The sequence below is a fragment of the Clarias gariepinus genome, chromosome 25 (genome assembly GCF_024256425.1).
Source record: "Clarias gariepinus isolate MV-2021 ecotype Netherlands chromosome 25, CGAR_prim_01v2, whole genome shotgun sequence".
NCBI lineage: Eukaryota > Metazoa > Chordata > Actinopteri > Siluriformes > Clariidae > Clarias > Clarias gariepinus.
Window position 1 is genome coordinate 14,355,550 of NC_071124.1, and position 27,698 is coordinate 14,383,247.

The 27,698-nt window shown below is 44.9% G+C and overlaps 13 non-coding genes across 13 annotated transcripts; all 13 read right to left on the reverse strand.

Annotated features, from left to right (window-relative positions):
* Positions 1-244: 244 nt before the first annotated feature.
* Positions 245-315, reverse strand: trnag-gcc (transfer RNA glycine (anticodon GCC)). Its single transcript has one exon. It is a non-coding gene; the product is annotated as a tRNA-Gly (tRNA).
* An 816-nt stretch (positions 316-1,131) lies between these two features.
* On the reverse strand, positions 1,132-1,202 carry trnag-gcc (transfer RNA glycine (anticodon GCC)). The gene has a single exon. It is a non-coding gene; the product is annotated as a tRNA-Gly (tRNA).
* A 3,666-nt stretch (positions 1,203-4,868) lies between these two features.
* Positions 4,869-4,939, reverse strand: trnag-gcc (transfer RNA glycine (anticodon GCC)). Its single transcript has one exon. It is a non-coding gene; the product is annotated as a tRNA-Gly (tRNA).
* A 4,271-nt stretch (positions 4,940-9,210) lies between these two features.
* Positions 9,211-9,281, reverse strand: trnag-gcc (transfer RNA glycine (anticodon GCC)). The gene has a single exon. It is a non-coding gene; the product is annotated as a tRNA-Gly (tRNA).
* Positions 9,282-12,431: 3,150 nt separating this feature from the next.
* Positions 12,432-12,502, reverse strand: trnag-gcc (transfer RNA glycine (anticodon GCC)). The gene has a single exon. It is a non-coding gene; the product is annotated as a tRNA-Gly (tRNA).
* A 2,214-nt stretch (positions 12,503-14,716) lies between these two features.
* On the reverse strand, positions 14,717-14,787 carry trnag-gcc (transfer RNA glycine (anticodon GCC)). Its single transcript has one exon. It is a non-coding gene; the product is annotated as a tRNA-Gly (tRNA).
* A 1,064-nt stretch (positions 14,788-15,851) lies between these two features.
* trnag-gcc (transfer RNA glycine (anticodon GCC)) lies at positions 15,852-15,922 on the reverse strand. The gene has a single exon. It is a non-coding gene; the product is annotated as a tRNA-Gly (tRNA).
* A 1,718-nt stretch (positions 15,923-17,640) lies between these two features.
* Positions 17,641-17,711, reverse strand: trnag-gcc (transfer RNA glycine (anticodon GCC)). Its single transcript has one exon. It is a non-coding gene; the product is annotated as a tRNA-Gly (tRNA).
* A 1,470-nt stretch (positions 17,712-19,181) lies between these two features.
* trnag-gcc (transfer RNA glycine (anticodon GCC)) lies at positions 19,182-19,252 on the reverse strand. The gene has a single exon. It is a non-coding gene; the product is annotated as a tRNA-Gly (tRNA).
* Positions 19,253-20,970: 1,718 nt separating this feature from the next.
* trnag-gcc (transfer RNA glycine (anticodon GCC)) lies at positions 20,971-21,041 on the reverse strand. Its single transcript has one exon. It is a non-coding gene; the product is annotated as a tRNA-Gly (tRNA).
* Positions 21,042-21,624: 583 nt separating this feature from the next.
* trnag-gcc (transfer RNA glycine (anticodon GCC)) lies at positions 21,625-21,695 on the reverse strand. The gene has a single exon. It is a non-coding gene; the product is annotated as a tRNA-Gly (tRNA).
* A 2,124-nt stretch (positions 21,696-23,819) lies between these two features.
* Positions 23,820-23,890, reverse strand: trnag-gcc (transfer RNA glycine (anticodon GCC)). Its single transcript has one exon. It is a non-coding gene; the product is annotated as a tRNA-Gly (tRNA).
* Positions 23,891-27,610: 3,720 nt separating this feature from the next.
* On the reverse strand, positions 27,611-27,681 carry trnag-gcc (transfer RNA glycine (anticodon GCC)). Its single transcript has one exon. It is a non-coding gene; the product is annotated as a tRNA-Gly (tRNA).
* Positions 27,682-27,698: the final 17 nt, after the last annotated feature.

A 27,698-nucleotide genomic window follows, 5' to 3' on the forward strand; every position in this document is an offset into this window, starting at 1 on the left:
AGAGTGAAGTTGTTGGTGCATTCACGAAAAAATCCACAAGTTTTGCTAAAGACTGACAGCTTTACCCCTAATATTAGAGAAGCAGGTCTTCTAGCAGTCCCAAGACCTAGAATGTCCGCTATCTGTCGCTATATTTAAGCCACTCAGCTCAGATTAGGAAGCAAGTGTCTTGCAGTTTTATGTGGCTGTCTGGATCTCTCATGTGGCCAACCCTGCTTGAGCATGGTCTTAAACAAGAAGCCTGTGCATTGGCCGGGAATCGAACCCAGGCCTCCCGCGTGGCAGGCGAGAATTCTACCACTGAACCACCAATGCTTGCATGCCATCTTTGAACCCACAGGTCGGTGCTGGGGGAGGCGGTTAGCATGGTCGACAGATAGTATTTAGCATCACAAACACTGCACAAACCTAACTTCTGCTAGGATTTTTGGCTCTGATGATGAAGGTGAACTTGTTAGCGTGTTCAAGAAAAAGTTCACAAGCTTTAATAAAGACTGACAGCTTTTTGCTTAATTTTAGGCTAGATGATATATTTTGCAAGACCATGGAAAAGCAGGCCTTCCAGCAGTCCCTAGACCTAGCAGGTCTGCTTACTGTGTCTCTTTTGAAGCCAGTTTTATGTGGCACGTTTTGATGTTGTTTGATGGTTAGAGTGAAGTTGTTGGTGCATTCACGAAAAAATCCACAAGTTTTGCTAAAGACTGACAGCTTTACCCCTAATATTAGAGAAGCAGGTCTTCTAGCAGTCCCTTGACCTAGAAGGTCTGCTATCTGTCTCGTTGTTAAAGCCAGTCAGCAGGTAGCAAGGGAGATTTTTTTTCCTTCTTGCAGGGGACTTTTATGTGGCTGTATGAATCTTTCAGCTAGTCAACCCTGCTTGAGCATCGTTTGATGGTTAGAGTGAAGTTGTTGGTGCATTCACGAAAAAATCCACAAGTTTTGCTAAAGACTGACAGCTTTACCCCTAATATTAGAGAAGCAGGTCTTCTAGCAGTCCCAAGACATAGAATGTCCGCTATCTGTCTCTATATTTAAGCCACTCAGCTCAGATTAGGAAGCAAGTTTTATGTGGCTGTCTGGATCTCTCATGTGGCCAACCCTGCTTGAGCATGGTCTTAAACAAGAAGCCTGTGCATTGGCTGGGAATCGAACCCGGGCCTCCCGCGTGGCAGGCGAGAATTCTACCACTGAACCACCAATGCTTGCATACCATCTTTGAACCCCCAGGCCGGTGCTGGGGGAGGCGGTTAGCATGGTCGACAGATAGTATTTAGCATCACAAACACTGCACAAACCTAACTTCTGCTAGGATTTTTGGCTCTGATGATGAAGGTGAACTTGTTAGCGTGTTCAAGAAAAAGTTCACAAGTTTTAATAAAGACTGACAGCTTGTTGCTTAATTTTAGGCTAGATGATATATTTTGCAAGACCATGGAAAAGCAGGCCTTCCAGCAGTCCCTAGACCTAGCAGGTCTGCTTACTGTGTCTCTTTTGAAGCGAGTTTTATGTGGCACGTTTTGATGTTGTTTGATGGTTAGAGTGAAGTTATTGGTTTTGATAAAGACTGACAGTTTTACCCCTAATATTAGAGAAGTAGGTCTTCTAGCAGTCCCTTGACCCAGAAGGTCTGCTATCTGTCTCGTTGTTGAAGCCAGTCAGCAGGTAGCAGGGGAGTTTTTTTTCCTTCTTGCAGGGGACTTTTATGTGGCTGTATGAATCTTTCAGCTAGTCAACCCTGCTTGAGCATCGTTTGATGGTTAGAGTGAAGTTGTTGGTGCATTCACGAAAAAATCCACAAGTTTTGCTAAAGACTGACAGCTTTACCCCTAATATTAGAGAAGCAGGTCTTCTAGCAGTCCCAAGACATAGAATGTCCACTATCTGTCTCTATATTTAAGCCACTCAGCTCAGATTAGGAAGCAAGTGTCTTGCAGGGGAGTTTTATGTGGCTGTCTGGATCTCTCATGTGGCCAACCCTGCTTGAGCATGGTCTGCTATCTGTCTCGTTGTTGAAGCCAGTCAGCAGGTAGCAAGGGAGATTTTTTTCCTTCTTGCAGGGGACTTTTATGTGGCTGTATGAATCTTTCAGCTAGTCAACCCTGCTTGAGCATCGTTTGATGGTTAGAGTGAAGTTTTTGGTGCATTCACGAAAAAATCCACAAGTTTTGCTAAAGACTTACAGCTTTACCCCTAATATTAGAGAAGCAGGTCTTCTAGCAGTCCCAAGACATAGAATGTCCACTATCTGTCTCTATATTTAAGCCACTCAGGTCAGATTAGGAAGCAAGTTTCATGTGGCTGTCTGGATCTCTCATGTGGCCAACCCTGCTTGAGCATGGTCTTAAACAAGAAGCCTGTGCATTGGCCAGGAATCGAACCCGGGCCTCCCGCGTGGCAGGCGAGAATTCTACCACTAAACCACCAATGCTTGCATACCATCTTTGAACCCACAGGCCGGTGCTGGGGGAGGCGGTTAGCATGGTCGACAGATAGTAATTAGCATCACAAACACTGCACAAACCTAACTTCTGCTAGGATTTTTGGCTCTGATGATGAAGGTGAACTTGTTAGCGTGTTCAAGAAAAAGTTCACAAGCTTTAATAAAGACTGACAGCTTTTTGCTTAATTTTAGGCTAGATGATATATTTTGCAAGACCATGGAAAAGCAGGCCTTCCAGCAGTCCCTAGACCTAGCAGGTCTGCTTACTGTGTCTCTTTTGAAGCCAGTTTTATGTGGCACGTTTTGATGTTGTTTGATGGTTAGAGTGAAGTTGTTGGTGCATTCACGAAAAAATCCACAAGTTTTGCTAAAGACTGACAGCTTTACCCCTAATATTAGAGAAGCAGGTCTTCTAGCAGTCCCAAGACATAGAATGTCCACTATCTGTCTCTATATTTAAGCCACTCAGCTCAGATCAGGAAGCAAGTGTCTTGCAGGGGAGTTTTATGTGGCTGTCTGGATCTCTCATGTGGCCAACCCTGCTTGAGCATGGTCTTAAACAAGAAGCCTGTGCATTGGCCAGGAATCGAACTCGGGCCTCCCGCGTGGCAGGCGAGAATTCTACAACTGAACCACCAATGCTTGCATGCCATCGTTGAACCCACAGGCCGGTGCTGGGGGAGGCGGTTAGCATGGTCGACAGATAGTATTTAGCATCACAAACACTGCACAAACCTAACTTCTGCTAGGATTTTTGGCTCTGATGATGAAGGTGAACTTGTTAGCGTGTTCAAGAAAAAGTTCACAAGCTTTAATAAAGACTGACAGCTTCCTTCTTGCAGGGGACTTTTATGTGGCTGTATGAATCTTTCAGCTAGTCAACCCTGCTTGAGCATCGTTTGATGGTTAGAGTGAAGTTGTTGGTGCATTCACGAAAAAATCCACAAGTTTTGCTAAAGGCTGACAGCTTTACCCCTAATATTAGAGAAGCAGGTCTTCTAGCAGTCCCAGGACATAGAATGTCCGCTATCTGTCTCTATATTTAAGCCACTCAGCTCAGATTAGGAAGCAAGTTTTATGTGGCTGTCTGGATCTCTCATGTGGCCAACCCTGCTTGAGCATCGTCTGCTATCTGTCTCGTTGTTGAAGCCAGTCAGCAGGTAGCAGGGGAGTTTTTTTTTCCTTCTTGCAGGGGACTTTTATGTGGCTGTATGAATCTTTCAGCTAGTCAACCCTGCTTGAGCATCGTTTGATGGTTAGAGTGAAGTTGTTGGTGCATTCACGAAAAAATCCACAAGTTTTGCTAAAGACTGACAGCTTTACCCCTAATATTAGAGAAGCAGGTCTTCTAGCAGTCCCAAGACATAGAATGTCCACTATCTGTCTCTATATTTAAGCCACTCAGCTCAGATCAGGAAGCAAGTGTCTTGCAGGGGAGTTTTATGTGGCTGTCTGGATCTCTCATGTGGCCAACCCTGCTTGAGCATGGTCTTAAACAAGAAGCCTGTGCATTGGCCAGGAATCGAACTCGGGCCTCCCGCGTGGCAGGCGAGAATTCTACAACTGAACCACCAATGCTTGCATGCCATCGTTGAACCCACAGGCCGGTGCTGGGGGAGGCGGTTAGCATGGTCGACAGATAGTATTTAGCATCACAAACACTGCACAAACCTAACTTCTGCTAGGATTTTTGGCTCTGATGATGAAGGTGAACTTGTTAGCGTGTTCAAGAAAAAGTTCACAAGCTTTAATAAAGACTGACAGCTTCCTTCTTGCAGGGGACTTTTATGTGGCTGTATGAATCTTTCAGCTAGTCAACCCTGCTTGAGCATCGTTTGATGGTTAGAGTGAAGTTGTTGGTGCATTCACGAAAAAATCCACAAGTTTTGCTAAAGGCTGACAGCTTTACCCCTAATATTAGAGAAGCAGGTCTTCTAGCAGTCCCAAGACATAGAATGTCCGCTATCTGTCTCTATATTTAAGCCACTCAGCTCAGATTAGGAAGCAAGTTTTATGTGGCTGTCTGGATCTCTCATGTGGCCAACCCTGCTTGAGCATCGTCTGCTATCTGTCTCGTTGTTGAAGCCAGTCAGCAGGTAGCAGGGGAGTTTTTTTTTCCTTCTTGCAGGGGACTTTTATGTGGCTGTATGAATCTTTCAGCTAGTCAACCCTGCTTGAGCATCGTTTGATGGTTAGAGTGAAGTTGTTGGTGCATTCACGAAAAAATCCACAAGTTTTGCTAAAGACTGACAGCTTTACCCCTAATATTAGAGAAGCAGGTCTTCTAGCAGTCCCAAGACATAGAATGTCCACTATCTGTCTCTATATTTAAGCCACTCAGCTCAGATTAGGAAGCAAGTTTTATGTGGCTGTCTGGATCTCTCATGTGGCCATCCCTGCTTGAGCATGGTCTTAAACAAGAAGCCTGTGCATTGGCCGGGAATCGAACCCGGGCCTCCCGCGTGGCAGGCGAGAATTCTACCACTGAACCACCAATGCTTGCATGCCATCTTTGAACCCACAGGCCGGTGCTGGGGGAGGCGGTTAGCATGGTCGACAGATAGTAATTAGCATCACAAACACTGCACAAACCTAACTTCTGCTAGGATTTTTGGCTCTGATGATGAAGGTGAACTTGTTAGCGTGTTCAAGAAAAAGTTCACAAGCTTTAATAAAGACTGACAGCTTTTTGCTTAATTTTAGGCTAGATGATATATTTTGCAAGACCATGGAAAAGCAGGCCTTCCAGCAGTCCCTAGACCTAGCAGGTCTGCTTACTGTGTCTCTTTTGAAGCCAGTTTTATGTGGCACGTTTTGATGTTGTTTGATGGTTAGAGTGAAGTTGTTGGTGCATTCACGAAAAAATCCACAAGTTTTGCTAAAGACTGACAGCTTTACCCCTAATATTAGAGAAGCAGGTCTTCTAGCAGTCCCAAGACATAGAATGTCCACTATCTGTCTCTATATTTAAGCCACTCAGCTCAGATCAGGAAGCAAGTGTCTTGCAGGGGAGTTTTATGTGGCTGTCTGGATCTCTCATGTGGCCAACCCTGCTTGAGCATGGTCTTAAACAAGAAGCCTGTGCATTGGCCAGGAATCGAACTCGGGCCTCCCGCGTGGCAGGCGAGAATTCTACAACTGAACCACCAATGCTTGCATGCCATCGTTGAACCCACAGGCCGGTGCTGGGGTAGGCAGTTAGCATGGTCGACAGATAGTATTTAGCATCACAAACACTGCACAAACCTAACTTCTGCTAGGATTTTTGGCTCTGATGATGAAGGTGAACTTGTTAGCGTGTTCAAGAAAAAGTTCACAAGCTTTAATAAAGACTGCCAGCTTCCTTCTTGCAGGGGACTTTTATGTGGCTGTATGAATCTTTCAGCTAGTCAACCCTGCTTGAGCATCGTTTGATGGTTAGAGTGAAGTTGTTGGTGCATTCACGAAAAAATCCACAAGTTTTGCTAAAGACTGACAGCTTTACCCCTAATATTAGAGAAGCAGGTCTTCTAGCAGACCCAAGACATAGAATGTCCACTATCTGTCTCTATATTTAAGCCACTCAGCTCAGATCAGGAAGCAAGTGTCTTGCAGGGGAGTTTTATGTGGCTGTCTGGATCTCTCATGTGGCCAACCCTGCTTGAGCATGGCCTTAAACAAGAAGCCTGTGCATTGGCCGGGAATCGAACCCGGGCCTCCCACGTGGCAGGCGAGAATTCTACAACTGAACCACCAATGCTTGCATGCCATCGTTGAACCCACAGGCCGGTGCTGGGGGAGGCGGTTAGCATGGTCGACAGATAGTATTTAGCATCACAAACACTGCACAAACCTAACTTCTGCTAGGATTTTTGGCTCTGATGATGAAGGTGAACTTGTTAGCGTGTTCAAGAAAAAGTTCACAAGCTTTAATAAAGACTGCCAGCTTCCTTCTTGCAGGGGACTTTTATGTGGCTGTATGAATCTTTCAGCTAGTCAACCCTGCTTGAGCATCGTTTGATGGTTAGAGTGAAGTTGTTGGTGCATTCACGAAAAAATCCACAAGTTTTGCTAAAGACTGACAGCTTTACCCCTAATATTAGAGAAGCAGGTCTTCTAGCAGTCCCAAGACATAGAATGTCCGCTATCTGTCTCTATATTTAAGCCACTCAGCTCAGATTAGGAAGCAAGTTTTATGTGGCTGTCTGGATCTCTCATGTGGCCAACCCTGCTTGAGCATCGTCTGCTATCTGTCTCGTTGTTGAAGCCAGTCAGCAGGTAGCAGGGGAGTTTTTTTTTCCTTCTTGCAGGGGACTTTTATGTGGCTGTATGAATCTTTCAGCTAGTCAACCCTGCTTGAGCATCGTTTGATGGTTAGAGTGAAGTTGTTGGTGCATTCACGAAAAAATCCACAAGTTTTGCTAAAGACTGACAGCTTTACCCCTAATATTAGAGAAGCAGGTCTTCTAGCAGTCCCAAGACCTAGAATGTCCGCTATCTGTCTCTATATTTAAGCCACTCAGCTCAGATTAGGAAGCAAGTGTCTTGCAGTTTTATGTGGCTGTCTGGATCTCTCATGTGGCCAACCCTGCTTGAGCATGGTCTTAAACAAGAAGCCTATGCATTGGCCGGGAATCGAACCCAGGCCTCCCGCGTGGCAGGCAAGAATTCTACCACTGAACCACCAATGCTTGCATGCCATCCTTGAACCCGCAGGTCGGTGCTGGGGGAGGCGGTTAGCATGGTCGACAGATAGTATTTAGCATCACAAACACTGCACAAACCTAACTTCTGCTAGGATTTTTGGCTCTGATGATGAAGGTGAACTTGTTAGCGTGTTCAAGAAAAAGTTCACAAGCTTTAATAAAGACTGACAGCTTTTTGCTTAATTTTAGGCTAGATGATATATTTTGCAAGACCATGGAAAAGCAGGCCTTCCAGCAGTCCCTAGACCTAGCAGGTCTGCTTACTGTGTCTCTTTTGAAGCCAGTTTTATGTGGCACGTTTTGATGTTGTTTGATGGTTAGAGTGAAGTTGTTGGTGCATTCACGAAAAAATCCACAAGTTTTGCTAAAGACTGACAGCTTTACCCCTAATATTAGAGAAGCAGGTCTTCTAGCAGTCCCAAGACATAGAATGTCCACTATCTGTCTCTATATTTAAGCCACTCAGCTCAGATCAGGAAGCAAGTGTCTTGCAGGGGAGTTTTATGTGGCTGTCTGGATCTCTCATGTGGCCAACCCTGCTTGAGCATGGACTTAAACAAGAAGCCTGTGCATTGGCCGGGAATCGAACTCGGGCCTCCCGCGTGGCAGGCGAGAATTCTACAACTGAACCACCAATGCTTGCATGCCATCGTTGTACCCACAGGCCGGTGCTGGGGGAGGCAGTTAGCATGGTCGACAGATAGTATTTAGCATCACAAACACTGCACAAACCTAACTTCTGCTAGGATTTTTGGCTCTGATGATGAAGGTGAACTTGTTAGCGTGTTCAAGAAAAAGTTCACAAGCTTTAATAAAGACTGCCAGCTTCCTTCTTGCAGGGGACTTTTATGTGGCTGTATGAATCTTTCAGCTAGTCAACCCTGCTTGAGCATCGTTTGATGGTTAGAGTGAAGTTGTTGGTGCATTCACGAAAAAATCCACAAGTTTTGCTAAAGACTGACAGCTTTACCCCTAATATTAGAGAAGCAGGTCTTCTAGCAGTCCCAAGACATAGAATGTCCACTATCTGTCTCTATATTTAAGCCACTCAGCTCAGATCAGGAAGCAAGTGTCTTGCAGGGGAGTTTTATGTGGCTGTCTGGATCTCTCATGTGGCCAACCCTGCTTGAGCATGGTCTTAAACAAGAAGCCTGTGCATTGGCCGGTAATCGAACTCGGGCCTCCCGCGTGGCAGGCGAGAATTCTACAACTGAACCACCAATGCTTGCATGCCATCGTTGAACCCACAGGCCGGTGCTGGGGGAGGCGGTTAGCATGGTCGACAGATAGTATTTAGCATCACAAACACTGCACAAACCTAACTTCTGCTAGGATTTTTGGCTCTGATGATGAAGGTGAACTTGTTAGCGTGTTCAAGAAAAAGTTCACAAGCTTTAATAAAGACTGACAGCTTCCTTCTTGCAGGGGACTTTTATGTGGCTGTATGAATCTTTCAGCTAGTCAACCCTGCTTGAGCATCGTTTGATGGTTAGAGTGAAGTTGTTGGTGCATTCACGAAAAAATCCACAAGTTTTGCTAAAGGCTGACAGCTTTACCCCTAATATTAGAGAAGCAGGTCTTCTAGCAGTCCCAAGACATAGAATGTCCGCTATCTGTCTCTATATTTAAGCCACTCAGCTCAGATTAGGAAGCAAGTTTTATGTGGCTATCTGGATCTCTCATGTGGCCAACCCTGCTTGAGCATCGTCTGCTATCTGTCTCGTTGTTGAAGCCAGTCAGCAGGTAGCAGGGGAGTTTTTTTTTCCTTCTTGCAGGGGACTTTTATGTGGCTGTATGAATCTTTCAGCTAGTCAACCCTGCTTGAGCATCGTTTGATGGTTAGAGTGAAGTTGTTGGTGCATTCACGAAAAAATCCACAAGTTTTGCTAAAGACTGACAGCTTTACCCCTAATATTAGAGAAGCAGGTCTTCTAGCAGTCCCAAGACCTAGAATGTCCGCTATCTGTCTCTATATTTAAGCCACTCAGCTCAGATTAGGAAGCAAGTGTCTTGCAGTTTTATGTGGCTGTCTGGATCTCTCATGTGGCCAACCCTGCTTGAGCATGGTCTTAAACAAGAAGCCTGTGCATTGGCCGGGAATCGAACCCAGGCCTCCCGCGTGGCAGGCGAGAATTCTACCACTGAACCACCAATGCTTGCATGCCATCTTTGAACCCTCAGGTCGGTGCTGGGGGAGGCGGTTAGCATGGTCGACAGATAGTATTTAGCATCACAAACACTGCACAAACCTAACTTCTGCTAGGATTTTTGGCTCTGATGATGAAGGTGAACTTGTTAGCGTGTTCAAGAAAAAGTTCACAAGCTTTAATAAAGACTGACAGCTTTTTGCTTAATTTTAGGCTAGATGATATATTTTGCAAGACCATGGAAAAGCAGGCCTTCCAGCAGTCCCTAGAACTAGCAGGTCTGCTTACTGTGTCTCTTTTGAAGCCAGTTTTATGTGGCACGTTTTGATGTTGTTTGATGGTTAGAGTGAAGTTGTTGGTGCATTCACGAAAAAATCCACAAGTTTTGCTAAAGACTGACAGCTTTACCCCTAATATTAGAGAAGCAGGTCTTCTAGCAGTCCCTTGACCTAGAAGGTCTGCTATCTGTCTCGTTGTTAAAGCCAGTCAGCAGGTAGCAAGGGAGATTTTTTTTCCTTCTTGCAGGGGACTTTTATGTGGCTGTATGAATCTTTCAGCTAGTCAACCCTGCTTGAGCATCGTTTGATGGTTAGAGTGAAGTTGTTGGTGCATTCACGAAAAAATCCACAAGTTTTGCTAAAGACTGACAGCTTTACCCCTAATATTAGAGAAGCAGGTCTTCTAGCAGTCCCAAGACATAGAATGTCCGCTATCTGTCTCTATATTTAAGCCACTCAGCTCAGATTAGGAAGCAAGTTTTATGTGGCTGTCTGGATCTCTCATGTGGCCAACCCTGCTTGAGCATGGTCTTAAACAAGAAGCCTGTGCATTGGCCGGGAATCGAACCAGGGCCTCCCGCGGCGAGAATTCTACCACTGAACCACCAATGCTTGCATACCATCTTAGAACCCCCAGGCTGGTGCTGGGGGAGGCGGTTAGCATGGTCGACAGATAGTATTTAGCATCACAAACACTGCACAAACCTAACTTCTGCTAGGATTTTTGGCTCTGATGATGAAGGTGAACTTGTTAGCGTGTTCAAGAAAAAGTTCACAAGTTTTAATAAAGACTGACAGCTTGTTGCTTAATTTTAGGCTAGATGATATATTTTGCAAGACCATGGAAAAGCAGGCCTTCCAGCAGTCCCTAGACCTAGCAGGTCTGCTTACTGTGTCTCTTTTGAAGCGAGTTTTATGTGGCACGTTTTGATGTTGTTTGATGGTTAGAGTGAAGTTATTGGTTTTGATAAAGACTGACAGTTTTACCCCTAATATTAGAGAAGTAGGTCTTCTAGCAGTCCCTTGACCCAGAAGGTCTGCTATCTGTCTCGTTGTTGAAGCCAGTCAGCAGGTAGCAGGGGAGTTTTTTTTTCCTTCTTGCAGGGGACTTTTATGTGGCTGTATGAATCTTTCAGCTAGTCAACCCTGCTTGAGCATCGTTTGATGGTTAGAGTGAAGTTGTTGGTGCATTCACGAAAAAATCCACAAGTTTTGCTAAAGACTGACAGCTTTACCCCTAATATTAGAGAAGCAGGTCTTCTAGCAGTCCCAAGACATAGAATGTCCGCTATCTGTCTCTATATTTAAGCCACTCAGCTCAGATTAGGAAGCAAGTTTTATGTGGCTGTCTGGATCTCTCATGTGGCCAACCCTGCTTGAGCATCGTCTACTATCTGTCTCGTTGTTGAAGCCAGTCAGCAGGTAGCAGGGGAGTTTTTTTTTCCTTCTTGCAGGGGATTTTATGTGGCTGTATGAATCTTTCAGCTAGTCAACCCTGATTGAGCATCGTTTGATGGTTAGAGTGAAGTTGTTGGTGCATTCACGAAAAAATCCACAAGTTTTGCTAAAGACTGACAGCTTTACCCCTAATATTAGAGAAGCAGGTCTTCTAGCAGTCCCAAGACCTAGAATGTCCGCTATCTGTCTCTATATTTAAGCCACTCAGCTCAGATTAGGAAGCAAGTGTCTTGCAGTTTTATGTGGCTGTCTGGATCTCTCATGTGGCCAACCCTGCTTGAGCATGGTCTTAAACAAGAAGCCTGTGCATTGGCCGGGAATCGAACCCGGGCCTCCCGCATGGCAGGCGAGAATTCTACCACTGAACAGGTCGGTGCTGAACAGGTCGGTGCTGGGGGAGGCGGTTAGCATGGTCGACAGATAGTATTTAGCATCACAAACACTGCACAAACCTAACTTCTGCTAGGATTTTTGGCTCTGATGATGAAGGTGAACTTGTTAGCGTGTTCAAGAAAAAGTTCACAAGCTTTAATAAAGACTGACAGCTTTTTGCTTAATTTTAGGCTAGATGATATATTTTGCAAGACCATGGAAAAGCAGGCCTTCCAGCAGTCCCTAGACCTAGCAGGTCTGCTTACTGTGTCTCTTTTGAAGCCAGTTTTATGTGGCACGTTTTGATGTTGTTTGATGGTTAGAGTGAAGTTGTTGGTGCATTCACGAAAAAATCCACAAGTTTTGCTAAAGACTGACAGCTTTACCCCTAATATTAGAGAAGCAGGTCTTCTAGCAGTCCCTTGACCTAGAAGGTCTGCTATCTGTCTCGTTGTTAAAGCCAGTCAGCAGGTAGCAAGGGAGATTTTTTTTCCTTCTTGCAGGGGACTTTTATGTGGCTGTATGAATCTTTCAGCTAGTCAACCCTGCTTGAGCATCGTTTGATGGTTAGAGTGAAGTTGTTGGTGCATTCACGAAAAAATCCACAAGTTTTGCTAAAGACTGACAGCTTTACCCCTAATATTAGAGAAGCGGGTCTTCTAGCAGTCCCTTGACCTAGAAGGTCTGCTATCTGTCTCGTTGTTAAAGCCAGTCAGCAGGTAGCAAGGGAGATTTTTTTTCCTTCTTGCAGGGGACTTTTATGTGGCTGTATGAATCTTTCAGCTAGTCAACCCTGCTTGAGCATCGTTTGATGGTTAGAGTGAAGTTGTTGGTGCATTCACGAAAAAATCCACAAGTTTTGCTAAAGACTGACAGCTTTACCCCTAATATTAGAGAAGCAGGTCTTCTAGCAGTCCCAAGACATAGAATGTCCGCTATCTGTCTCTATATTTAAGCCACTCAGCTCAGATTAGGAAGCAAAATTTATGTGGCTGTCTGGATCTCTCATGTGGCCAACCCTGCTTGAGCATGGTCTTAAACAAGAAGCCTGTGCATTGGCCGGGAATCGAACCCGGGCCTCCCGCGTGGCAGGCCAGAATTCTACCACTGAACCACCAATGCTTGCATACCATCTTTGAACCCCCAGGCCGGTGCTGGGGGAGGCGGTTAGCATGGTCGACAGATAGTATTTAGCATCACAAACACTGCACAAACCTAACTTCTGCTAGGATTTTTGGCTCTGATGATGAAGGTGAACTTGTTAGCGTGTTCAAGAAAAAGTTCACAAGCTTTAATAAAGACTGACAGCTTTTTGCTTAATTTTAGGCTAGATGATATATTTTGCAAGACCATGGAAAAGCAGGCCTTCCAGCAGTCCCTAGACCTAGCAGGTCTGCTTACTGTGTCTCTTTTGAAGCCAGTTTTATGTGGCACGTTTTGATGTTGTTTGATGGTTAGAGTGAAGTTGTTGGTGCATTCACGAAAAAATCCACAAGTTTTGCTAAAGACTGACAGCTTTACCCCTAATATTAGAGAAGCAGGTCTTCTAGCAGACCCAAGACATAGAATGTCCACTATCTGTCTCTATATTTAAGCCACTCAGCTCAGATCAGGAAGCAAGTGTCTTGCAGGGGAGTTTTATGTGGCTGTCTGGATCTCTCATGTGGCCAACCCTGCTTGAGCATGGCCTTAAACAAGAAGCCTGTGCATTGGCCGGGAATCGAACCCGGGCCTCCCACGTGGCAGGCGAGAATTCTACAACTGAACCACCAATGCTTGCATGCCATCGTTGAACCCACAGGCCGGTGCTGGGGGAGGCGGTTAGCATGGTCGACAGATAGTATTTAGCATCACAAACACTGCACAAACCTAACTTCTGCTAGGATTTTTGGCTCTGATGATGAAGGTGAACTTGTTAGCGTGTTCAAGAAAAAGTTCACAAGCTTTAATAAAGACTGACAGCTTTTTGCTTAATTTTAGGCTAGATGATATATTTTGCAAGACCATGGAAAAGCAGGCCTTCCAGCAGTCCCTAGACCTAGCAGGTCTGCTTACTGTGTCTCTTTTGAAGCCAGTTTTATGTGGCACGTTTTGATGTTGTTTGATGGTTAGAGTGAAGTTGTTGGTGCATTCACGAAAAAATCCACAAGTTTTGCTAAAGACTGACAGCTTTACCCCTAATATTAGAGAAGCAGGTCTTCTAGCAGTCCCTTGACCTAGAAGGTCTGCTATCTGTCTCGTTGTTAAAGCCAGTCAGCAGGTAGCAAGGGAGATTTTTTTTTCTTCTTGCAGGGGACTTTTATGTGGCTGTATGAATCTTTCAGCTAGTCAACCCTGCTTGAGCATCGTTTGATGGTTAGAGTGAAGTTGTTGGTGCATTCACGAAAAAATCCACAAGTTTTGCTAAAGACTGACAGCTTTACCCCTAATATTAGAGAAGCAGGTCTTCTAGCAGTCCCTTGACCTAGAAGGTCTGCTATCTGTCTCGTTGTTAAAGCCAGTCAGCAGGTAGCAAGGGAGATTTTTTTTCCTTCTTGCAGGGGACTTTTATGTGGCTGTATGAATCTTTCAGCTAGTCAACCCTGCTTGAGCATCGTTTGATGGTTAGAGTGAAGTTGTTGGTGCATTCACGAAAAAATCCACAAGTTTTGCTAAAGACTGACAGCTTTACCCCTAATATTAGAGAAGCAGGTCTTCTAGCAGTCCCTTGACCTAGAAGGTCTGCTATCTGTCTCGTTGTTAAAGCCAGTCAGCAGGTAGCAAGGGAGATTTTTTTTCCTTCTTGCAGGGGACTTTTATGTGGCTGTATGAATCTTTCAGCTAGTCAACCCTGCTTGAGCATCGTTTGATGGTTAGAGTGAAGTTGTTGGTGCATTCACGAAAAAATCCACAAGTTTTGCTAAAGACTGACAGCTTTACCCCTAATATTAGAGAAGCAGGTCTTCTAGCAGTCCCTTGACCTAGAAGGTCTGCTATCTGTCTCGTTGTTAAAGCCAGTCAGCAGGTAGCAAGGGAGATTTTTTTTCCTTCTTGCAGGGGACTTTTATGTGGCTGTATGAATCTTTCAGCTAGTCAACCCTGCTTGAGCATCGTTTGATGGTTAGAGTGAAGTTGTTGGTGCATTCACGAAAAAATCCACAAGTTTTGCTAAAGACTGACAGCTTTACCCCTAATATTAGAGAAGCAGGTCTTCTAGCAGTCCCAAGACATAGAATGTCCGCTATCTGTCTCTATATTTAAGCCACTCAGCTCAGATTAGGAAGCAAAATATATGTGGCTGTCTGGATCTCTCATGTGGCCAACCCTGCTTGAGCATGGTCTTAAACAAGAAGCCTGTGCATTGGCCGGGAATCGAACCCGGGCCTCCCACGTGGCAGGCGAGAATTCTACCACTGAACCACCAATGCTTGCATACCATCTTTGAACCCCCAGGCCGGTGCTGGGGGAGGCGGTTAGCATGGTCGACAGATAGTATTTAGCATCACAAACACTGCACAAACCTAACTTCTGCTAGGATTTTTGGCTCTGATGATGAAGGTGAACTTGTTAGCGTGTTCAAGAAAAAGTTCACAAGCTTTAATAAAGACTGACAGCTTTTTGCTTAATTTTAGGCTAGATGATATATTTTGCAAGACCATGGAAAAGCAGGCCTTCCAGCAGTCCCTAGACCTAGCAGGTCTGCTTACTGTGTCTCTTTTGAAGCCAGTTTTATGTGGCACGTTTTGATGTTGTTTGATGGTTAGAGTGAAGTTGTTGGTGCATTCACGAAAAAATCCACAAGTTTTGCTAAAGACTGACAGCTTTACCCCTAATATTAGAGAAGCAGGTCTTCTAGCAGTCCCTTGACCTAGAAGGTCTGCTATCTGTCTCGTTGTTAAAGCCAGTCAGCAGGTAGCAAGGGAGATTTTTTTTCCTTCTTGCAGGGGACTTTTATGTGGCTGTATGAATCTTTCAGCTAGTCAACCCTGCTTGAGCATCGTTTGATGGTTAGAGTGAAGTTGTTGGTGCATTCACGAAAAAATCCACAAGTTTTGCTAAAGACTGACAGCTTTACCCCTAATATTAGAGAAGCAGGTCTTCTAGCAGTCCCTTGACCTAGAAGGTCTGCTATCTGTCTCGTTGTTAAAGCCAGTCAGCAGGTAGCAAGGGAGATTTTTTTTCCTTCTTGCAGGGGACTTTTATGTGGCTGTATGAATCTTTCAGCTAGTCAACCCTGCTTGAGCATCGTTTGATGGTTAGAGTGAAGTTGTTGGTGCATTCACGAAAAAATCCACAAGTTTTGCTAAAGACTGACAGCTTTACCCCTAATATTAGAGAAGCAGGTCTTCTAGCAGTCCCAAGACATAGAATGTCCGCTATCTGTCTCTATATTTAAGCCACTCAGCTCAGATTAGGAAGCAAAATTTATGTGGCTGTCTGGATCTCTCATGTGGCCAACCCTGCTTGAGCATGGTCTTAAACAAGAAGCCTGTGCATTGGCCGGGAATCGAACCCGGGCCTCCCGCGTGGCAGGCGAGAATTCTACCACTGAACCACCAATGCTTGCATACCATCTTTGAACCCCCAGGCCGGTGCTGGGGGAGGCGGTTAGCATGGTCGACAGATAGTATTTAGCATCACAAACACTGCACAAACCTAACTTCTGCTAGGATTTTTGGCTCTGATGATGAAGGTGAACTTGTTAGCGTGTTCAAGAAAAAGTTCACAAGCTTTAATAAAGACTGACAGCTTTTTGCTTAATTTTAGGCTAGATGATATATTTTGCAAGACCATGGAAAAGCAGGCCTTCCAGCAGTCCCTAGACCTAGCAGGTCTGCTTACTGTGTCTCTTTTGAAGCCAGTTTTATGTGGCACGTTTTGATGTTGTTTGATGGTTAGAGTGAAGTTGTTGGTGCATTCACGAAAAAATCCACAAGTTTTGCTAAAGACTGACAGCTTTACCCCTAATATTAGAGAAGCAGGTCTTCTAGCAGACCCAAGACATAGAATGTCCACTATCTGTCTCTATATTTAAGCCACTCAGCTCAGATCAGGAAGCAAGTGTCTTGCAGGGGAGTTTTATGTGGCTGTCTGGATCTCTCATGTGGCCAACCCTGCTTGAGCATGGCCTTAAACAAGAAGCCTGTGCATTGGCCGGGAATCGAACCCGGGCCTCCCACGTGGCAGGCGAGAATTCTACAACTGAACCACCAATGCTTGCATGCCATCGTTGAACCCACAGGCCGGTGCTGGGGGAGGCGGTTAGCATGGTCGACAGATAGTATTTAGCATCACAAACACTGCACAAACCTAACTTCTGCTAGGATTTTTGGCTCTGATGATGAAGGTGAACTTGTTAGCGTGTTCAAGAAAAAGTTCACAAGCTTTAATAAAGACTGACAGCTTTTTGCTTAATTTTAGGCTAGATGATATATTTTGCAAGACCATGGAAAAGCAGGCCTTCCAGCAGTCCCTAGACCTAGCAGGTCTGCTTACTGTGTCTCTTTTGAAGCCAGTTTTATGTGGCACGTTTTGATGTTGTTTGATGGTTAGAGTGAAGTTGTTGGTGCATTCACGAAAAAATCCACAAGTTTTGCTAAAGACTGACAGCTTTACCCCTAATATTAGAGAAGCAGGTCTTCTAGCAGTCCCTTGACCTAGAAGGTCTGCTATCTGTCTCGTTGTTAAAGCCAGTCAGCAGGTAGCAAGGGAGATTTTTTTTCCTTCTTGCAGGGGACTTTTATGTGGCTGTATGAATCTTTCAGCTAGTCAACCCTGCTTGAGCATCGTTTGATGGTTAGAGTGAAGTTGTTGGTGCATTCACGAAAAAATCCACAAGTTTTGCTAAAGACTGACAGCTTTACCCCTAATATTAGAGAAGCAGGTCTTCTAGCAGTCCCTTGACCTAGAAGGTCTGCTATCTGTCTCGTTGTTAAAGCCAGTCAGCAGGTAGCAAGGGAGATTTTTTTTCCTTCTTGCAGGGGACTTTTATGTGGCTGTATGAATCTTTCAGCTAGTCAACCCTGCTTGAGCATCGTTTGATGGTTAGAGTGAAGTTGTTGGTGCATTCACGAAAAAATCCACAAGTTTTGCTAAAGACTGACAGCTTTACCCCTAATATTAGAGAAGCAGGTCTTCTAGCAGTCCCAAGACATAGAATGTCCGCTATCTGTCTCTATATTTAAGCCACTCAGCTCAGATTAGGAAGCAAAATTTATGTGGCTGTCTGGATCTCTCATGTGGCCAACCCTGCTTGAGCATGGTCTTAAACAAGAAGCCTGTGCATTGGCCGGGAATCGAACCCGGGCCTCCCGCGTGGCAGGCGAGAATTCTACCACTGAACCACCAATGCTTGCATACCATCTTTGAACCCCCAGGCCGGTGCTGGGGGAGGCGGTTAGCATGGTCGACAGATAGTATTTAGCATCACAAACACTGCACAAACCTAACTTCTGCTAGGATTTTTGGCTCTGATGATGAAGGTGAACTTGTTAGCGTGTTCAAGAAAAAGTTCACAAGCTTTAATAAAGACTGACAGCTTTTTGCTTAATTTTAGGCTAGATGATATATTTTGCAAGACCATGGAAAAGCAGGCCTTCCAGCAGTCCCTAGACCTAGCAGGTCTGCTTACTGTGTCTCTTTTGAAGCCAGTTTTATGTGGCACGTTTTGATGTTGTTTGATGGTTAGAGTGAAGTTGTTGGTGCATTCACGAAAAAATCCACAAGTTTTGCTAAAGACTGACAGCTTTACCCCTAATATTAGAGAAGCAGGTCTTCTAGCAGACCCAAGACATAGAATGTCCACTATCTGTCTCTATATTTAAGCCACTCAGCTCAGATCAGGAAGCAAGTGTCTTGCAGGGGAGTTTTATGTGGCTGTCTGGATCTCTCATGTGGCCAACCCTGCTTGAGCATGGCCTTAAACAAGAAGCCCGTGCATTGGCCGGGAATCGAACCCGGGCCTCCCACGTGGCAGGCGAGAATTCTACAACTGAACCACCAATGCTTGCATGCCATCGTTGAACCCACAGGCCGGTGCTGGGGGAGGCGGTTAGCATGGTCGACAGATAGTATTTAGCATCACAAACACTGCACAAACCTAACTTCTGCTAGGATTTTTGGCTCTGATGATGAAGGTGAACTTGTTAGCGTGTTCAAGAAAAAGTTCACAAGCTTTAATAAAGACTGACAGCTTTTTGCTTAATTTTAGGCTAGATGATATATTTTGCAAGACCATGGAAAAGCAGGCCTTCCAGCAGTCCCTAGACCTAGCAGGTCTGCTTACTGTGTCTCTTTTGAAGCCAGTTTTATGTGGCACGTTTTGATGTTGTTTGATGGTTAGAGTGAAGTTGTTGGTGCATTCACGAAAAAATCCACAAGTTTTGCTAAAGACTGACAGCTTTACCCCTAATATTAGAGAAGCAGGTCTTCTAGCAGTCCCTTGACCTAGAAGGTCTGCTATCTGTCTCGTTGTTAAAGCCAGTCAGCAGGTAGCAAGGGAGATTTTTTTTCCTTCTTGCAGGGGACTTTTATGTGGCTGTATGAATCTTTCAGCTAGTCAACCCTGCTTGAGCATCGTTTGATGGTTAGAGTGAAGTTGTTGGTGCATTCACGAAAAAATCCACAAGTTTTGCTAAAGACTGACAGCTTTACCCCTAATATTAGAGAAGCAGGTCTTCTAGCAGTCCCAAGACATAGAATGTCCGCTATCTGTCTCTATATTTAAGCCACTCAGCTCAGATTAGGAAGCAAAATTTATGTGGCTGTCTGGATCTCTCATGTGGCCAACCCTGCTTGAGCATGGTCTTAAACAAGAAGCCTGTGCATTGGCCGGGAATCGAACCCGGGCCTCCCGCGTGGCAGGCGAGAATTCTACCACTGAACCACCAATGCTTGCATACCATCTTTGAACCCCCAGGCCGGTGCTGGGGGAGGCGGTTAGCATGGTCGACAGATAGTATTTAGCATCACAAACACTGCACAAACCTAACTTCTGCTAGGATTTTTGGCTCTGATGATGAAGGTGAACTTGTTAGCGTGTTCAAGAAAAAGTTCACAAGCTTTAATAAAGACTGACAGCTTTTTGCTTAATTTTAGGCTAGATGATATATTTTGCAAGACCATGGAAAAGCAGGCCTTCCAGCAGTCCCTAGACCTAGCAGGTCTGCTTACTGTGTCTCTTTTGAAGCCAGTTTTATGTGGCACGTTTTGATGTTGTTTGATGGTTAGAGTGAAGTTGTTGGTGCATTCACGAAAAAATCCACAAGTTTTGCTAAAGACTGACAGCTTTACCCCTAATATTAGAGAAGCAGGTCTTCTAGCAGACCCAAGACATAGAATGTCCACTATCTGTCTCTATATTTAAGCCACTCAGCTCAGATCAGGAAGCAAGTGTCTTGCAGGGGAGTTTTATGTGGCTGTCTGGATCTCTCATGTGGCCAACCCTGCTTGAGCATGGCCTTAAACAAGAAGCCTGTGCATTGGCCGGGAATCGAACCCGGGCCTCCCACGTGGCAGGCGAGAATTCTACAACTGAACCACCAATGCTTGCATGCCATCGTTGAACCCACAGGCCGGTGCTGGGGGAGGCGGTTAGCATGGTCGACAGATAGTATTTAGCATCACAAACACTGCACAAACCTAACTTCTGCTAGGATTTTTGGCTCTGATGATGAAGGTGAACTTGTTAGCGTGTTCAAGAAAAAGTTCACAAGCTTTAATAAAGACTGACAGCTTTTTGCTTAATTTTAGGCTAGATGATATATTTTGCAAGACCATGGAAAAGCAGGCCTTCCAGCAGTCCCTAGACCTAGCAGGTCTGCTTACTGTGTCTCTTTTGAAGCCAGTTTTATGTGGCACGTTTTGATGTTGTTTGATGGTTAGAGTGAAGTTGTTGGTGCATTCACGAAAAAATCCACAAGTTTTGCTAAAGACTGACAGCTTTACCCCTAATATTAGAGAAGCAGGTCTTCTAGCAGTCCCTTGACCTAGAAGGTCTGCTATCTGTCTCGTTGTTAAAGCCAGTCAGCAGGTAGCAAGGGAGATTTTTTTTCCTTCTTGCAGGGGACTTTTATGTGGCTGTAAGAATCTTTCAGCTAGTCAACCCTGCTTGAGCATCGTTTGATGGTTAGAGTGAAGTTGTTGGTGCATTCACGAAAAAATCCACAAGTTTTGCTAAAGACTGACAGCTTTACCCCTAATATTAGAGAAGCAGGTCTTCTAGCAGTCCCTTGACCTAGAAGGTCTGCTATCTGTCTCGTTGTTAAAGCCAGTCAGCAGGTAGCAAGGGAGATTTTTTTTCCTTCTTGCAGGGGACTTTTATGTGGCTGTATGAATCTTTCAGCTAGTCAACCCTGCTTGAGCATCGTTTGATGGTTAGAGTGAAGTTGTTGGTGCATTCACGAAAAAATCCACAAGTTTTGCTAAAGACTGACAGCTTTACCCCTAATATTAGAGAAGCAGGTCTTCTAGCAGTCCCAAGACATAGAATGTCCGCTATCTGTCTCTATATTTAAGCCACTCAGCTCAGATTAGGAAGCAAAATTTATGTGGCTGTCTGGATCTCTCATGTGGCCAACCCTGCTTGAGCATGGTCTTAAACAAGAAGCCTGTGTATTGGCCGGGAATCGAACCCGGGCCTCCCGCGTGGCAGGCGAGAATTCTACCACTGAACCACCAATGCTTGCATACCATCTTTGAACCCCCAGGCCGGTGCTGGGGGAGGCGGTTAGCATGGTCGACAGATAGTATTTAGCATCACAAACACTGCACAAACCTAACTTCTGCTAGGATTTTTGGCTCTGATGATGAAGGTGAACTTGTTAGCGTGTTCAAGAAAAAGTTCACAAGCTTTAATAAAGACTGACAGCTTTTTGCTTAATTTTAGGCTAGATGATATATTTTGCAAGACCATGGAAAAGCAGGCCTTCCAGCAGTCCCTAGACCTAGCAGGTCTGCTTACTGTGTCTCTTTTGAAGCCAGTTTTATGTGGCACGTTTTGATGTTGTTTGATGGTTAGAGTGAAGTTGTTGGTGCATTCACGAAAAAATCCACAAGTTTTGCTAAAGACTGACAGCTTTACCCCTAATATTAGAGAAGCAGGTCTTCTAGTAGACCCAAGACATAGAATGTCCACTATCTGTCTCTATATTTAAGCCACTCAGCTCAGATCAGGAAGCAAGTGTCTTGCAGGGGAGTTTTATGTGGCTGTCTGGATCTCTCATGTGGCCAACCCTGCTTGAGCATGGTCTTAAACAAAAAGCCTGTGCATTGGCCGGGAATCGAACCCGGGCCTCCCGCGTGGCAGGCGAGAATTCTACCACTGAACCACCAATGCTTGCATACCATCTTTGAACCCCCAGGCCGGTGCTGGGGGAGGCGGTTAGCATGGTCGACAGATAGTATTTAGCATCACAAACACTGCACAAACCTAACTTCTGCTAGGATTTTTGGCTCTGATGATGAAGGTGAACTTGTTAGCGTGTTCAAGAAAAAGTTCACAAGCTTTAATAAAGACTGACAGCTTTTTGCTTAATTTTAGGCTAGATGATATATTTTGCAAGACCATGGAAAAGCAGGCCTTCCAGCAGTCCCTAGACCTAGCAGGTCTGCTTACTGTGTCTCTTTTGAAGCCAGTTTTATGTGGAACGTTTTGATGTGGTTTGATGGTTAGAGTGAAGTTGTTGGTGCATTCACGAAAAAATCCACAAGTTTTGCTAAAGACTGACAGCTTTACCCCTAATATTAGAGAAGCAGGTCTTCTAGCAGACCCAAGACATAGAATGTCCACTATCTGTCTCTATATTTAAGCCACTCAGCTCAGATCAGGAAGCAAGTGTCTTGCAGGGGAGTTTTATGTGGCTGTCTGGATCTCTCATGTGGCCAACCCTGCTTGAGCATGGCCTTAAACAAGAAGCCTGTGCATTGGCCGGGAATCGAACCCGGGCCTCCCACGTGGCAGGCGAGAATTCTACAACTGAACCACCAATGCTTGCATGCCATCGTTGAACCCACAGGCCGGTGCTGGGGGAGGCGGTTAGCATGGTCGACAGATAGTATTTAGCATCACAAACACTGCACAAACCTAACTTCTGCTAGGATTTTTGGCTCTGATGATGAAGGTGAACTTGTTAGCGTGTTCAAGAAAAAGTTCACAAGCTTTAATAAAGACTGACAGCTTTTTGCTTAATTTTAGGCTAGATGATATATTTTGCAAGACCATGGAAAAGCAGGCCTTCCAGCAGTCCCTAGACCTAGCAGGTCTGCTTACTGTGTCTCTTTTGAAGCCAGTTTTATGTGGCACGTTTTGATGTTGTTTGATGGTTAGAGTGAAGTTGTTGGTGCATTCACGAAAAAATCCACAAGTTTTGCTAAAGACTGACAGCTTTACCCCTAATATTAGAGAAGCAGGTCTTCTAGCAGACCCAAGACATAGAATGTCCACTATCTGTCTCTATATTTAAGCCACTCAGCTCAGATCAGGAAGCAAGTGTCTTGCAGGGGAGTTTTATGTGGCTGTCTGGATCTCTCATGTGGCCAACCCTGCTTGAGCATGGCCTTAAACAAGAAGCCTGTGCATTGGCCGGGAATCGAACCCGGGCCTCCCACGTGGCAGGCGAGAATTCTACAACTGAACCACCAATGCTTGCATGCCATCGTTGAACCCACAGGCCGGTGCTGGGGGAGGCGGTTAGCATGGTCGACAGATAGTATTTAGCATCACAAACACTGCACAAACCTAACTTCTGCTAGGATTTTTGGCTCTGATGATGAAGGTGAACTTGTTAGCGTGTTCAAGAAAAAGTTCACAAGCTTTAATAAAGACTGACAGCTTTTTGCTTAATTTTAGGCTAGATGATATATTTTGCAAGACCATGGAAAAGCAGGCCTTCCAGCAGTCCCTAGACCTAGCAGGTCTGCTTACTGTGTCTCTTTTGAAGCCAGTTTTATGTGGCACGTTTTGATGTTGTTTGATGGTTAGAGTGAAGTTGTTGGTGCATTCACGAAAAAATCCACAAGTTTTGCTAAAGACTGACAGCTTTACCCCTAATATTAGGGAAGCAGGTCTTCTAGCAGTCCCTTGACCTAGAAGGTCTGCTATCTGTCTCGTTGTTAAAGCCAGTCAGCAGGTAGCAAGGGAGATTTTTTTTCCTTCTTGCAGGGGACTTTTATGTGGCTGTATGAATCTTTCAGCTAGTCAACCCTGCTTGAGCATCGTTTGATGGTTAGAGTGAAGTTTTTGGTGCATTCACGAAAAAATCCACAAGTTTTGCTAAAGACTGACAGCTTTACCCCTAATATTAGAGAAGCAGGTCTTCTAGCAGTCCCAAGACATAGAATGTCCGCTATCTGTCTCTATATTTAAGCCACTCAGCTCAGATTAGGAAGCAAGTTTTATGTGGCTGTCTGGATCTCTCATGTGGCCAACCCTGCTTGAGCATGGTCTTAAACAAGAAGCCTGTGCATTGGCCGGGAATCGAACCCGGGCCTCCCGCGTGGCAGGCGAGAATTCTACCACTGAACCACCAATGCTTGCATACCATCTTTGAACCCCCAGGCCGGTGCTGGGGGAGGCGGTTAGCATGGTCGACAGATAGTATTTAGCATCACAAACACTGCACAAACCTAACTTCTGCTAGGATTTTTGGCTCTGAAGATGAAGGTGAACTTGTTAGCGTGTTCAAGAAAAAGTTCACAAGTTTTAATAAAGACTGACAGCTTTTTGCTTAATTTTAGGCTAGATGATATATTTTGCAAGACCATGGAAAAGCAGGCCTTCCAGCAGTCCCTAGACCTAGCAGGTCTGCTTACTGTGTCTCTTTTGAAGCCAGTTTTATGTGGCACGTTTTGATGTTGTTTGATGGTTAGAGTGAAGTTATTGGTGCATTCACAAAAAAATCCACAAGTTTTAATAAAGACTGACAGTTTTACCCCTAATATTAGAGAAGCAGGTCTTCTAGCAGTCCCTTGACCTAGAAGGTCTGCTATCTGTCTCGTTGTTGAAGCCAGTCAGCAGGTAGCAGGGGAGTTTTTTTTTCCTTCTTGCAGGGGACTTTTATGTGGCTGTATGAATCTTTCAGCTAGTCAACCCTGCTTGAGCATCGTTTGATGGTTAGAGTGAAGTTGTTGGTGCATTCACGAAAAAATCCACAAGTTTTGCTAAAGACTGACAGCTTTACCCCTAATATTAGAGAAGCAGGTCTTCTAGCAGTCCCAAGACATAGAATGTCCACTATCTGTCTCTATATTTAAGCCACTCAGCTCAGATTAGGAAGCAAGTGTCTTGCAGGGGAGTTTTATGTGGCTGTCTGGATCTCTCATGTGGCCAACCCTGCTTGAGCATGGTCTGCTATCTGTCTCGTTGTTGAAGCCAGTCAGCAGGTAGCAAGGGAGATTTTTTTCCTTCTTGCAGGGGACTTTTATGTGGCTGTATGAATCTTTCAGCTAGTCAACCCTGCTTGAGCATCGTTTGATGGTTAGAGTGAAGTTGTTGGTGCATTCACGAAAAAATCCACAAGTTTTGCTAAAGACTGACAGCTTTACCCCTAATATTAGAGAAGCAGGTCTTCTAGCAGACACAAGACATAGAATGTCCACTATCTGTCTCTATATTTAAGCCACTCAGCTCAGATCAGGAAGCAAGTGTCTTGCAGGGGAGTTTTATGTGGCTGTCTGGATCTCTCATGTGGCCAACCCTGCTTGAGCATGGCCTTAAACAAGAAGCCTGTGCATTGGCCGGGAATCGAACCCAGGCCTCCCACGTGGCAGGCGAGAATTCTACAACTGAACCACCAATGCTTGCATGCCATCGTTGAACCCCCAGGCCGGTGCTGGGGGAGGCGGTTAGCATGGTCGACAGATAGTATTTAGCATCACAAACACTGCACAAACCTAACTTCTGCTAGGATTTTTGGCTCTGATGATGAAGGTGAACTTGTTAGCGTGTTCAAGAAAAAGTTCACAAGTTTTAATAAAGACTGACAGCTTGTTGCTTAATTTTAGGCTAGATGATATATTTTGCAAGACCATGGAAAAGCAGGCCTTCCAGCAGTCCCTAGACCTAGCAGGTCTGCTTACTGTGTCTCTTTTGAAGCCAGTTTTATGTGGCACGTTTTGATGTTGTTTGATGGTTAGAGTGAAGTTGTTGGTGCATTCACGAAAAAATCCACAAGTTTTGCTAAAGACTGACAGCTTTACCCCTAATATTAGAGAAGCAGGTCTTCTAGCAGTCCCAAGACATAGAATGTCCACTATCTGTCTCTATATTTAAGCCACTCAGCTCAGATCAGGAAGCAAGTGTCTTGCAGGGGAGTTTTATGTGGCTGTCTGGATCTCTCATGTGGCCAACCCTGCTTGAGCATGGTCTTGAACAAGAAGCCTGTGCATTGGCCGGGAATCGAACTCGGGCCTCCCGCGTGGCAGGCGAGAATTCTACAACTGAACCACCAATGCTTGCATGCCATCGTTGAACCCACAGGCCGGTGCTGGGGGAGGCAGTTAGCATGGTCGACAGATAGTATTTAGCATCACAAACACTGCACAAACCTAACTTCTGCTAGGATTTTTGGCTCTGATGATGAAGGTGAACTTGTTAGCGTGTTCAAGAAAAAGTTCACAAGCTTTAATAAAGACTGCCAGCTTCCTTCTTGCAGGGGACTTTTATGTGGCTGTATGAATCTTTCAGCTAGTCAACCCTGCTTGAGCATCGTTTGATGGTTAGAGTGAAGTTGTTGGTGCATTCACGAAAAAATCCACAAGTTTTGCTAAAGACTGACAGCTTTACCCCTAATATTAGAGAAGCAGGTCTTCTAGCAGACCCAAGACATAGAATGTCCACTATCTGTCTCTATATTTAAGCCACTCAGCTCAGATCAGGAAGCAAGTGTCTTGCAGGGGAGTTTTATGTGGCTGTCTGGATCTCTCATGTGGCCAACCCTGCTTGAGCATGGCCTTAAACAAGAAGCCTGTGCATTGGCCGGGAATAGAACCCGGGCCTCCCACGTGGCAGGCGAGAATTCTACAACTGAACCACCAATGTTTGCATGCCATCGTTGAACCCACAGGCCGGTGCTGGGGGAGGCGGTTAGCATGGTTGACAGATAGTATTTAGCATCACAAACACTGCACAAACCTAACTTCTGCTAGGATTTTTGGCTCTGATGATGAAGGTGAACTTGTTAGCGTGTTCAAGAAAAAGTTCACAAGCTTTAATAAAGACTGACAGCTTCCTTCTTGCAGGGGACTTTTATGTGGCTGTATGAATCTTTCAGCTAGTCAACCCTGCTTGAGCATCGTTTGATGGTTAGAGTGAAGTTGTTGGTGCATTCACGAAAAAATCCACAAGTTTTGCTAAAGACTGACAGCTTTACCCCTAATATTAGAGAAGCAGGTCTTCTAGCAGTCCCAAGACATAGAATGTCCGCTATCTGTCTCTATATTTAAGCCACTCAGCTCAGATTAGGAAGCAAGTTTTATGTGGCTGTCTGGATCTCTCATGTGGCCAACCCTGCTTGAGCATCGTCTGCTATCTGTCTCGTTGTTGAAGCCAGTCAGCAGGTAGCAGGGGAGTTTTTTTTTCCTTCTTGCAGGGGACTTTTATGTGGCTGTATGAATCTTTCAGCTAGTCAACCCTGCTTGAGCATCGTTTGATGGTTAGAGTGAAGTTGTTGGTGCATTCACGAAAAAATCCACAAGTTTTGCTAAAGACTGACAGCTTTACCCCTAATATTAGAGAAGCAGGTCTTCTAGCAGTCCCAAGACATAGAATGTCCACTATCTGTCTCTATATTTAAGCCACTTAGCTCAGATTAGGAAGCAAGTGTCTTGCAGGGGAGTTTTATGTGGCTGTCTGGATCTCTCATGTGGCCAACCCTGCTTGAGCATGGTCTGCTATCTGTCTCGTTGTTGAAGCCAGTCAGCAGGTAGCAAGGGAGATTTTTTTCCTTCTTGCAGGGGACTTTTATGTGGCTGTATGAATCTTTCAGCTAGTCAACCCTGCTTGAGCATCGTTTGATGGTTAGAGTGAAGTTTTTGATGCATTCACGAAAAAATCCACAAGTTTTGCTAAAGACTTACAGCTTTACCCCTAATATTAGAGATGCAGGTCTTCTAGCAGTCCCAAGACATAGAATGTCCGCTATCTGTCTCTATATTTAAGCCACTCAGCTCAGATTAGGAAGCAAGTTTTATGTGGCTGTCTGGATCTCTCATGTGGCCATCCCTGCTTGAGCATGGTCTTAAACAAGAAGCCTGTGCATTGGCCGGGAATCGAACCCGGGCCTCCCGCGTGGCAGGCGAGAATTCTACCACTGAACCACCAATGCTTGCATGCCATCTTTGA